Source organism: Oryza brachyantha, chromosome 6, assembly GCF_000231095.2.
Source record: "Oryza brachyantha chromosome 6, ObraRS2, whole genome shotgun sequence".
In the NCBI taxonomy this organism is placed as follows: Eukaryota; Viridiplantae; Streptophyta; class Magnoliopsida; order Poales; family Poaceae; genus Oryza; species Oryza brachyantha.
The window spans coordinates 10,874,206-10,883,370 of NC_023168.2; positions in this window are offsets into that span (position 1 = coordinate 10,874,206).

Genomic DNA, 9,165 nt, shown 5'->3' on the forward strand with positions numbered 1-9,165 from the left:
TATGATTTGGAGAATAGATTGCTACCTAATAACTGTATTATGATTAGGAATCATGGAGAGGACATGAAGACATTTAGAAAGATGCTTGGAGGTGTAGAGGATCATGAAGGACGTCCAAGTCAAGTTGGAGGCCCAAACCAATTCGACTTCGACCACGGTTTGGAGTCCACGACCAGTCTGCACTAAAATGGACGTCCAGGTCGCATACGTGCTCGGATTGAGGCGTTCTTTATATGGATGGAAAGCTAAGAAGATCACCTTTCCAATGGATCTGGTCCTACGTCCAAATTCTTTCCGAGTCAATGGCAATCGATCGAACAATTTGGCATCCAGAATCTGATTCGGTGTTGCATCGCCATCTTTGGGCCTGTTGGGCCATGTATCGAGTCCGAGTCCATTAGGGACGCGTCCAGGGGGTCTTGCACGACTCTAGCCTTTATATATCGGTAGTCATCGCCTAGGTTAGGGTTGTGTTTTTCTTAGATTAATCTGTCAAGAACAGTTTCGCCGCTAGATCGGTTTGTAAGACCCCAACTCGTGAGTGTAATCATTGATCTGCAATTTTGGTTGCTTTCTTTCTTGTTTTTGTTTGTGTTCTTCGATTCGCAAACAGGGATTAGCCTTCTCGGCGAGGCCATCTGTGTTCCGGCACGATGATAACCAGAGGAGACGTGGTGCTGCGATTGCGGGGCTCAAGAAGCCGGATCGACGTGTGTCGCGACTCAGCCCAAATCAATTATTTATCAGAACCTTTCGGAAGATCGGGAACCCTAGTCCACATCAAAAACATCAACAATCGACCCAAATGCTCATTGGCTCGGTAAATTAAAGCTATGTTGGCTCCTTGTCAATTAAACCCTTGACTGGCACGCTTCAAAATAAAGAATTTAGGATGAAGCAGATCTGCTTGTGTCAAGTGTCAATGTGACTTTGCATCACACTTGTATGGATTTTGCATCAATATGCCTCTTGGCACGCTTGGTGGGACCTTTTCCTTCGGCACAACTCACAATGTCTAGAAGGAAATGATTGAACACTCTTAGATATTATCAAATATTGTGTCTAAAATCATTAACTATAACTAGGCAAGGGTCAATTCAGAAAACTCAATAGCCAAAACCAACCTTCCGGGAAATTGGCTAGTCAAGTCAACAACAACCTGTATCTTCTAGCCTAGAAAGAATGTTTTAAGAGTCTGTTAACGAATTTGTTCATCGTGCCCTAACTAAGCAGTTTGGGGTCCTAGTCAATAAATTGCATAATCTGATCAAGAAGATGGTTGATGGAACAATTGCTGATGAACTAGAGAGAGGGCATATATATTCTCCCATGAAGGACCTCTGGTTACTTATGGAGTGGAAAACATGTCATAATAGTGTTAACGGCAAAAATTGAATTTTAGCCGTTAGTGGCAAGGCTGTAAAATCAAAGACTGAATCAGACTGTTAGACTTATCAGACTATTGACTGGGAGTTGGATTGGAATGTGAATGAATCCGAGTGATAGTAGAATCGGATGGAAGAAGAGGAGTCCGATTGGAATACGAGACAAATAGAGATTGATTCGGGTAAAAAATAGAGTCTGCATGGAGAAGGGTATATGTAATATAATAGTTTATTTTCGTTATTTATTCTGTTAGAAAAAATAGAGTTTATATTTGTTAAGATTATTTAAGAGATATGTCTTGAGTCGGTTTTAGGGGTATAAATACAAAGCCCGATAGTTTTGTAACAAATCATCATACATAGATCAATGAACTCGTTTTCGGCGCATCGCCACCTATTTCGACAGAGTGAGCTGTTGATGCAAGGTTAGTCGACTTTGCAATATAAGTTCGTATTTGTCAACCCATCGAATAGATTAGGTAGGATTTTCTCGATTTGGTCTGACGTACTATCTAATTTATTCGATGATTTATCTGAGGTTCTATGATTGCTTCGAATAATGACTTACCATCGATCATGGATTATGCTTGAATTTGATTTGGTTTATTAGTATGAACTGAGTAAATATGATTATGTCTCAATTTAGTACGATCAATTGTGTTCATCTAAGTTCATGTTCGTAGATTAGATCGAATGACTGCGTGTTCTTTTTACTGAAGTTCTGGCCAGTAGTTATTAGTGTTTCATCAACTAGTTTATTGAGCTTACAGATCGTTGATTCGTTTATAGTTATATCAGCTTCAATTACATAATATCTCGATTCATTCTGAACTATGTTAATTAAATCCGATCTGGTTATAGAAGCACTCCTGATCTGTTAGGTTTAATAAAATAAGTTGATAACCACGCTGGATTAGTGAGTAATCATTAGTGATGTGCAATACTATTCTAAATTCATCTATAGACATGTTTAAGCCTAAACTGCCTTGGTTTAGTCCAATCTTGTAGGTTTGATCTGAATATATATGGGTTTGTTTGATATTGCCTAGCGATGGTTATTAAGTTAGTAATTCAAATTATCATGGCTAATTTGTGACAAGCTCTATCGAGTGCAGATCGTAAATGTAATAATCATTAAACGAATCGATTGGCTGGTCAATCCTAGAACTGTCTCGGTTAGGTCCGATCTTCTAGGGTTGATTGGTGATCAACTAGTTATTTGATTATTATATGAATAATTCAGCTGATACAACACATTTATATTTATCTATCATAAAATTCTTACGGAGTCGATCGGTGTCATCAATCGGCTAGGTCCTCAAGCGATATGGACTAGCTGGTCGATAGAGTGTTTATGGTTAATATTTTCACTATGTTTTCATATATTGTCAGTTGTAGGGTCATACTGACTGGCACGTTTGTTTCCATTTATAGATTATAAGAACTTAGGTCCTACACTAAAGAGCGATCTAGAAGACTTCCAGGCCTACATGTGTAACATGTCGGGGAATCAACTTTTGGCATCAACAAATACCCAAAGGATAGAATCGTACAACATATTATGGGTGCATCAGCCTAAACGATATCAACCTAGGGTATCAACCTGAGTGGAATCCTAGGAGAGAAGCGCACGAATGAAATCGGCCACCAATGGATATGCGTAAATGAAATGTGCATTGGAGAGAACATCAACCCTTACAGAACCATCCGTTGGAAAATATGCAGAAAGATGTTGGTAGACAAGATTGCTGAAATTATGACGGAGAAATTTGGTCTAAAACCGAAGGAGCAAACATTCATGTATAAGTGACCATATCCCAAGTAGATTGATAGGATTTTGTTGTCACACTGTTAACACCAGATTTTAGAAAATTGCCATTATAGGTTAATGCATGATTAGAGACCGAATCGGATAGGAAAAGGGAAATCGATTGGAAGAATAGACTGAAGACAATACGAATTCAGCTGGATAGAACATGAATTGGAGTCCGATTGGGCCCAAAAGCTTAGAGATAGATTCGGTACTAATCAGAGTCTATGTAAATTAGTTTTATTTTTATCTTAGAGTTTGTTTGGGATTTTATATGTAATTAGAGTCTGAGTGTAATAGGTTAGTTGTTAGTACGAATCCATATCCGGTTAGGTTAGTTAGATTTCGTGGTATAAATAGACTATCCCGCAGCCTTGTAAAAATAACAATCAGTTCACCTATTCATCTTCGGCGCATCGTCAACCTTTTCGACAGAGCGAGGGCTCTACTCTCAGCGCGAGGTTAGTCAGCTTCGTAATGTAAGTTCGTGTTCGTCAATCCGTCAGGTGAAATTCTTAGAATAGTATTTTTAACATCAACATATTTTTGGCACGCCCAGTAGGACTCGTGCTAAGAAGACTCGACTCGAACCAGCAAACCGGCGGATCGGTGAACACTCAAGACAGAAAGATGACGGCTAAAGAAGTCACCGTAGAAAACATCGTCCCCGTAACACTTGACAAGCTAACTGAAGAGCAGAAGGCCCTAGTACAACAACACATGTAGAATTATCAGAAGTTGTGCCTAGAATCGTTCAATATGACTAGGGGCGGTCCAGTCTAGAAATCCCAGCCCCCAACGCCAACCTTGGAACTAGGACAATGCAGTAATCCATCTCCCGAGAACCAGCCGACTCTATGGGACATGGTCGACTCGGCTGTCCATCACGCACTGATTAACCAGTCGGAAGTACTGGTCAATACACTGTCTGGGCTGATCAAGCAGGTGGCCTATCGATGGTTCTGCTGACCAGGAATCTCAGAAAGGATCAACGTACTTCCCAGGAGGGGAGATGCCATGGTATTGGCTGCATAGTAACATGAGAGACCCACCAAGGGTGGTGGAGCCGATACCAGAAGTCCCTCCATTCAACCTTGAGCGGTCCCCAGAGAGGCCAAGGCAACCATATTAGGAACTGACGCCACCAAGATATGTGAGGCAGGCCAAACCATATCACAACATCGGCACCCCATATTAGCCACCACCAGTGTGGCCACGTAGAGAGGAGCCGATATACAAAAATTCACCTCAGCAACCTAACCCAATGCTTTGGAGGCAGTTTAGGGATGAGGATTGGACTGATCACATAGCCGAGGTAATGAGGGAGCAATTCAGCTTAAGGCCTAAAGAGCAGACAGTAACTAGAGTGGTTCGAGAGGGTGACGTCCCACACCAGTACGGGGTGCCGGACTTCTCGAAATTCTTAGGACAAGATGGCATCTCCACAATAGAACACGTCAACCGGTTCCTAGCCTAGAGCAGTGAAGCATTGGCTGAAGACGCTTTGAAGGTGTTGTTTTTCTCGCTCTCACTATCTGGATCAGCCTTCACCTGGTTCTCATCACTGCCCCCAAACTCGGTGAGAAGCTGGGCCGACCTAGAAAAACAGTTCTATAAGTACTTCTTTGCGTGGTATAGGAGATGACTCTAATCAATCTCACCACGGTCTGACAAAAGATGGACCAGTTGGAGGTTTAGGGACATTAGAAACCGCTGCTACAGCCTAAACCTGAGCGATCAACAATTGGCCGAGATGGCGTTCTAGGGGCTACTCGCCAGATAAAAGAAAAATTCTCAGCACAGGAGTTCGAGAGTTTGGCATACCTGGTACAGAAGGTATTGTCCCATGAGATCTGATACCAGGTAGCGAGAAAAGAAAAGTTCCAACGAAGGGTAGCCTACCTCAGTGGAGATTCCTCGGACTCAGACCCCGATGAGGCAGACATCGGCTTAATTAGCAGAATGGACCAGAAACAAGAAGTCGGTTACGTGCCCGTGGGTCAAAGGAGGGAAGAAAGAAGAGAGGTTCGACTTTGACATCAATAATGCTGATAAAATATTCGACCTCCTCCTACAAGAAAAACACATACAACTACTCGCGAGATATGTCATCCCATCGGCTGAGATGTTGAAGAAGAAAAGATACTGCAAGTGGCATAACTCTATCTCACATCACACGAATGACTGCCACATCTTCAGGCAGCAGGTCCAGTCGGTGGTAGAACATGGCCAGATCAAGTTCGAAGAGATCAAGAAGCCGATGAAGATCGACGGGCGTCCGTTCCCAGTGAACATGGTGAATGCCGACATCGGCTATGAGCCAAGCCGACCAAGGAGGCGTGAAGGTACGTTGAGCATAACTTCCACCTCCATGATCAACAAATACAACCGTCAGTAGGAAAGGAGCCAGGAGAACAAAGAACGGAGTAGCTATGATGAACACTGGGATGGCCCATTCTTCCAGTATTGCTGGGAGGAAAGAATTCAGCTATCGTCCAGAGAAGATTGTCCTGAATGCAACCCTGAAGAGTGGGGGGAAACCAGCCGACGGTTAACCTACAGGAGGCCAATAGCGCTAGCAAGAGAAGTTAGACACCGCACCCCAGTGCATGACAGGCTAGGCCCGATGAACCAAGAGGAAGACGATGAAGACATCGGGCAGTACTATGAAGACTGGGACCCGCACCAACCGATGAGGCCTAAGCAGTGGTGTCCTAGTGGCCTGTTCACTAAAAACCAGAATAGGAGGCTGCAAAGGCTTCGTAACTATGAACTCCAACAGCAACAAGCAGAAGAACAACAAGCAGGAGGCTCCAAAGAAAACACGCAAAGAATGGAGGGTGAAGTCTGAAGTGCACAAAGCCTCGGTAGACATCAACATGGTGATACTACTACCAGCAGAGTAAAGGGCCTACTGGTCCGATGACGAGGTGCAGGAGGCGACCGTCGAGCTGGTGCTGCCACCATGTCACGCCCGGAGTTTTATCCCAAGCCTAAATTTGTAAAAGAAATTCGTAAATAATAATTGACTTAATTAACTTAGGAAAAATCCCTCTAAATGAATTAATTTAATTAAATCGTGTTTCCAAATCGATTAACAAGATTTAAACTTAAATTGAAGAAGTATAAAATTTGGCCAAACAAATTAATTTAAAATTCAGCAAAAGTGGGGCTTCCCTTTTTCCCTCCTTTTTCTTTCTTTTTCCCTTCATACCCAAATTGGGCCGAAGTCCAATTTTCCTCCTTTCTTCTTCTTTTTCTTTTTCCTTTTTCCTCCCCTCTCCCTTTTTCTTCTTTTTCTTTTTCCTTTCCTCCCTCCTTGGGCTGGCCCAGCCAGCCAGCCAGCTAGCCAGCCCAGCCGAGCCGGCCCATCCCCTCTCCTCCCCTCCACGCGCGCTCCCCCTCCTCCTCCTGGGCCGCCGGCCCATTTGCTCGTGCGTCGCGCCCGCCCACGCAAGTCTGCCTCGCCTCCCTCGACCGGCCGGACCGAGCCCGTGCCGCCGCCGCCGACTCCAACTCCGCCGCCCGCAACGGCCGCCGCCGAATTCGGCTGTCGCCGACTCGGTCTCCTCCCCAACCGCCGCCTCCGCCCTAGCCGGCGCCACCTCCCCTATAAATTCCCCTCCCGCACGCCGCCTCGCCACCTTTCGCCCGTCGCTCGAGCCGCCGCCGCGCCCCGTCGTCTCACCGTTGTCGAACGCCGCAAGTCGCCGCTCGACCACATCATTACCTCCGCCTCGCCCTCGCCGACGCGCCGCCGTCTCCGTCGCCGGCGGTGAGCGCTTCCCCTCCTCCCTCTCCCGTTCCCTCCGCCATCGCCGCCGTGCCCTCGCCGTGTCGCCGACGCCGGGCACCGCGAGTCGCCGGTCGTCGCCGCCGCGTCATCACCCACCATCCTCGTCGCCTCGCCGTCACCGCCGCGTTGCCGCCGTTCGCCGTCGGAGCACGCCCGCCATCCGTTGCGCCGCCGTCGCCGCCATGCGGAAGAGCGTCGTCGCGCCTTGATGCCGGCTGTCCGCCGTCGTCGCCCCTCCCCGTCGCTCGTTCCCACCGTCGATGCCCTCGCGCCGCCGGCCATCGCCGTCGCCGTCGCCGCCCTCCACCACTCGCTCAGCCGGTCGTCGCCTCCCTCCTCTGCCGGCCGAACTCCTCTCCCCCTCCCCTGCTTTCGTCATCTGCCGTGCGGGCCCCAGCCGCTAGCCAGCTGACTCTCCCCCCTCTCTCCTCTCTCCTCCCCTCGAGCCCGCCGGTCAACCTTTCCTCCCCTCTCCCCATCACTGACAGGTGGACCCCACCTGTCAGCCGTCTGCGCCTCCCTCTCTCCTCGCTGACATCAGCGCCCCATTTAATTGCGCAATAATTGATTTAGGACTTCTCTGTTTAGTTAAAAAACCCAAAAAACTTCTAAAATTCATAAGTAATTCATCTAGTCTCCATTTAGGTCCATACAAATTTCATTAAATTCATAAAATTGTCAAGAATCCATTAAAAATACTTTCTTTTGCTGTTTTAGTAAAGTTTGTGCCTGTTTTATTTATTTTTGTGCTTTATCGCTTAGATTCGGACCTCACCGAAGAGCCGGTTTATTTCGAGATCATTGCCGAAGTTTCCCAAGGACCAGAGCAAGGCAAGTGGCACTCATCTTTGATCATATTGAACCTATTATTGCAAATTCCCCGCTTTATTTATTCACACATGCATTGTTTTAATTAAAGTATTTACTGTATTTATTTTTCGGGTAATCCTTATTATTATGCCGTTGTTTATCCAACTTTATTCATGCCAGACCAGGGGTAACTTGACTAGAGTTAGGCCTAGGTTAATGCTTAGCCATGCTTAGATCAAGTAGCTCATGGGATCATTTAATAATCATCATTAGCTCTGAATAGTTGTAATAAGGATTCATTGCCTAGTTCGGGTTAATGCCAACTAAAATATTGCTAATGGTGGGCCGTGGGTGCATGGTTTTGAGAGTCGCGTCCATGGTAAGTAAGGACCGGTTCGCAGGAAACCCTGGAAGTTATTTCCGTGCTAACCACAAGCCAGAATGGGCAACGGTGGGATTTGGGGCGTAATTACGAACTATTCGACGTACCCAGGCAAGGGTGAGCGTGATGGAGTATGGATGAGAGTCGTGGTGTAACGATGGCCTATGCTGCTTCCGGATTCACCTAGGCACAAGAGGGGGCTGCCCGACTTGGTTTAAAGGAGGGGGCGAAACCTGAAGTGTGGTGCGATTGAATAGGGAGGGTTATGCGACGGGTCCTATCATAGTTCCCTTTCCGGTATGCCATGTGTCACGCCCGGAGTTTTATCCCAAGCCTAAATATGTAAAAGAAATTCGTAAATAACAATTGGTTTAATTAACTCAGGAAGAATCCCTCTAAAAGAACCTAATTTAATTAAATCGAGGCCTGCAAATCGACTAACTGGATTTAAATTCAAATTGCAGAAGTATAAAATTTGGCCAAACAAATTAATTTAAAACTCGGCAAAAATGGGGTTTTCCTTTTTCCCTCCTTTTTCCTTTCTTTTTCCCTTCCTTCTCAAATTGGGGCGAAGTCCAATTTTCCTCCCTTTTCTTTTTTTCCCTTTTTTCTTTTCCCTCTCCTCCTTCCCGGGCCGGCCCAGCCGAGCCGGCCCATCGCTTCCTCCTCGGCCGGCCCAGCCGAGCCAGCCTTCTCCGCCCGCGCGCGCCCCCGCCTGGGCCGCTGCTCCCGCCCAGCTCCCGCGCCGCGCCCGCGTCGTGAGTCCGCGCCGCCTCCCCCCCTCTCTCGCGCCACTGACAGGTGGGGCCCACCTGTCAGTGACTGTTTCGCCGCCTCCGCGCCAGCCCGCGCCACGCCGCGCCGCGTCCGAGCCGGACTCCGCACCGCCGCCGCAACCACCGCCGCCGCAACCGCCGCCGCCAAGACCGCGTCGTCCCCAACTCGGTCTCCAACCTCCGCCCGCCCTAGCCGGCGCCGCCAC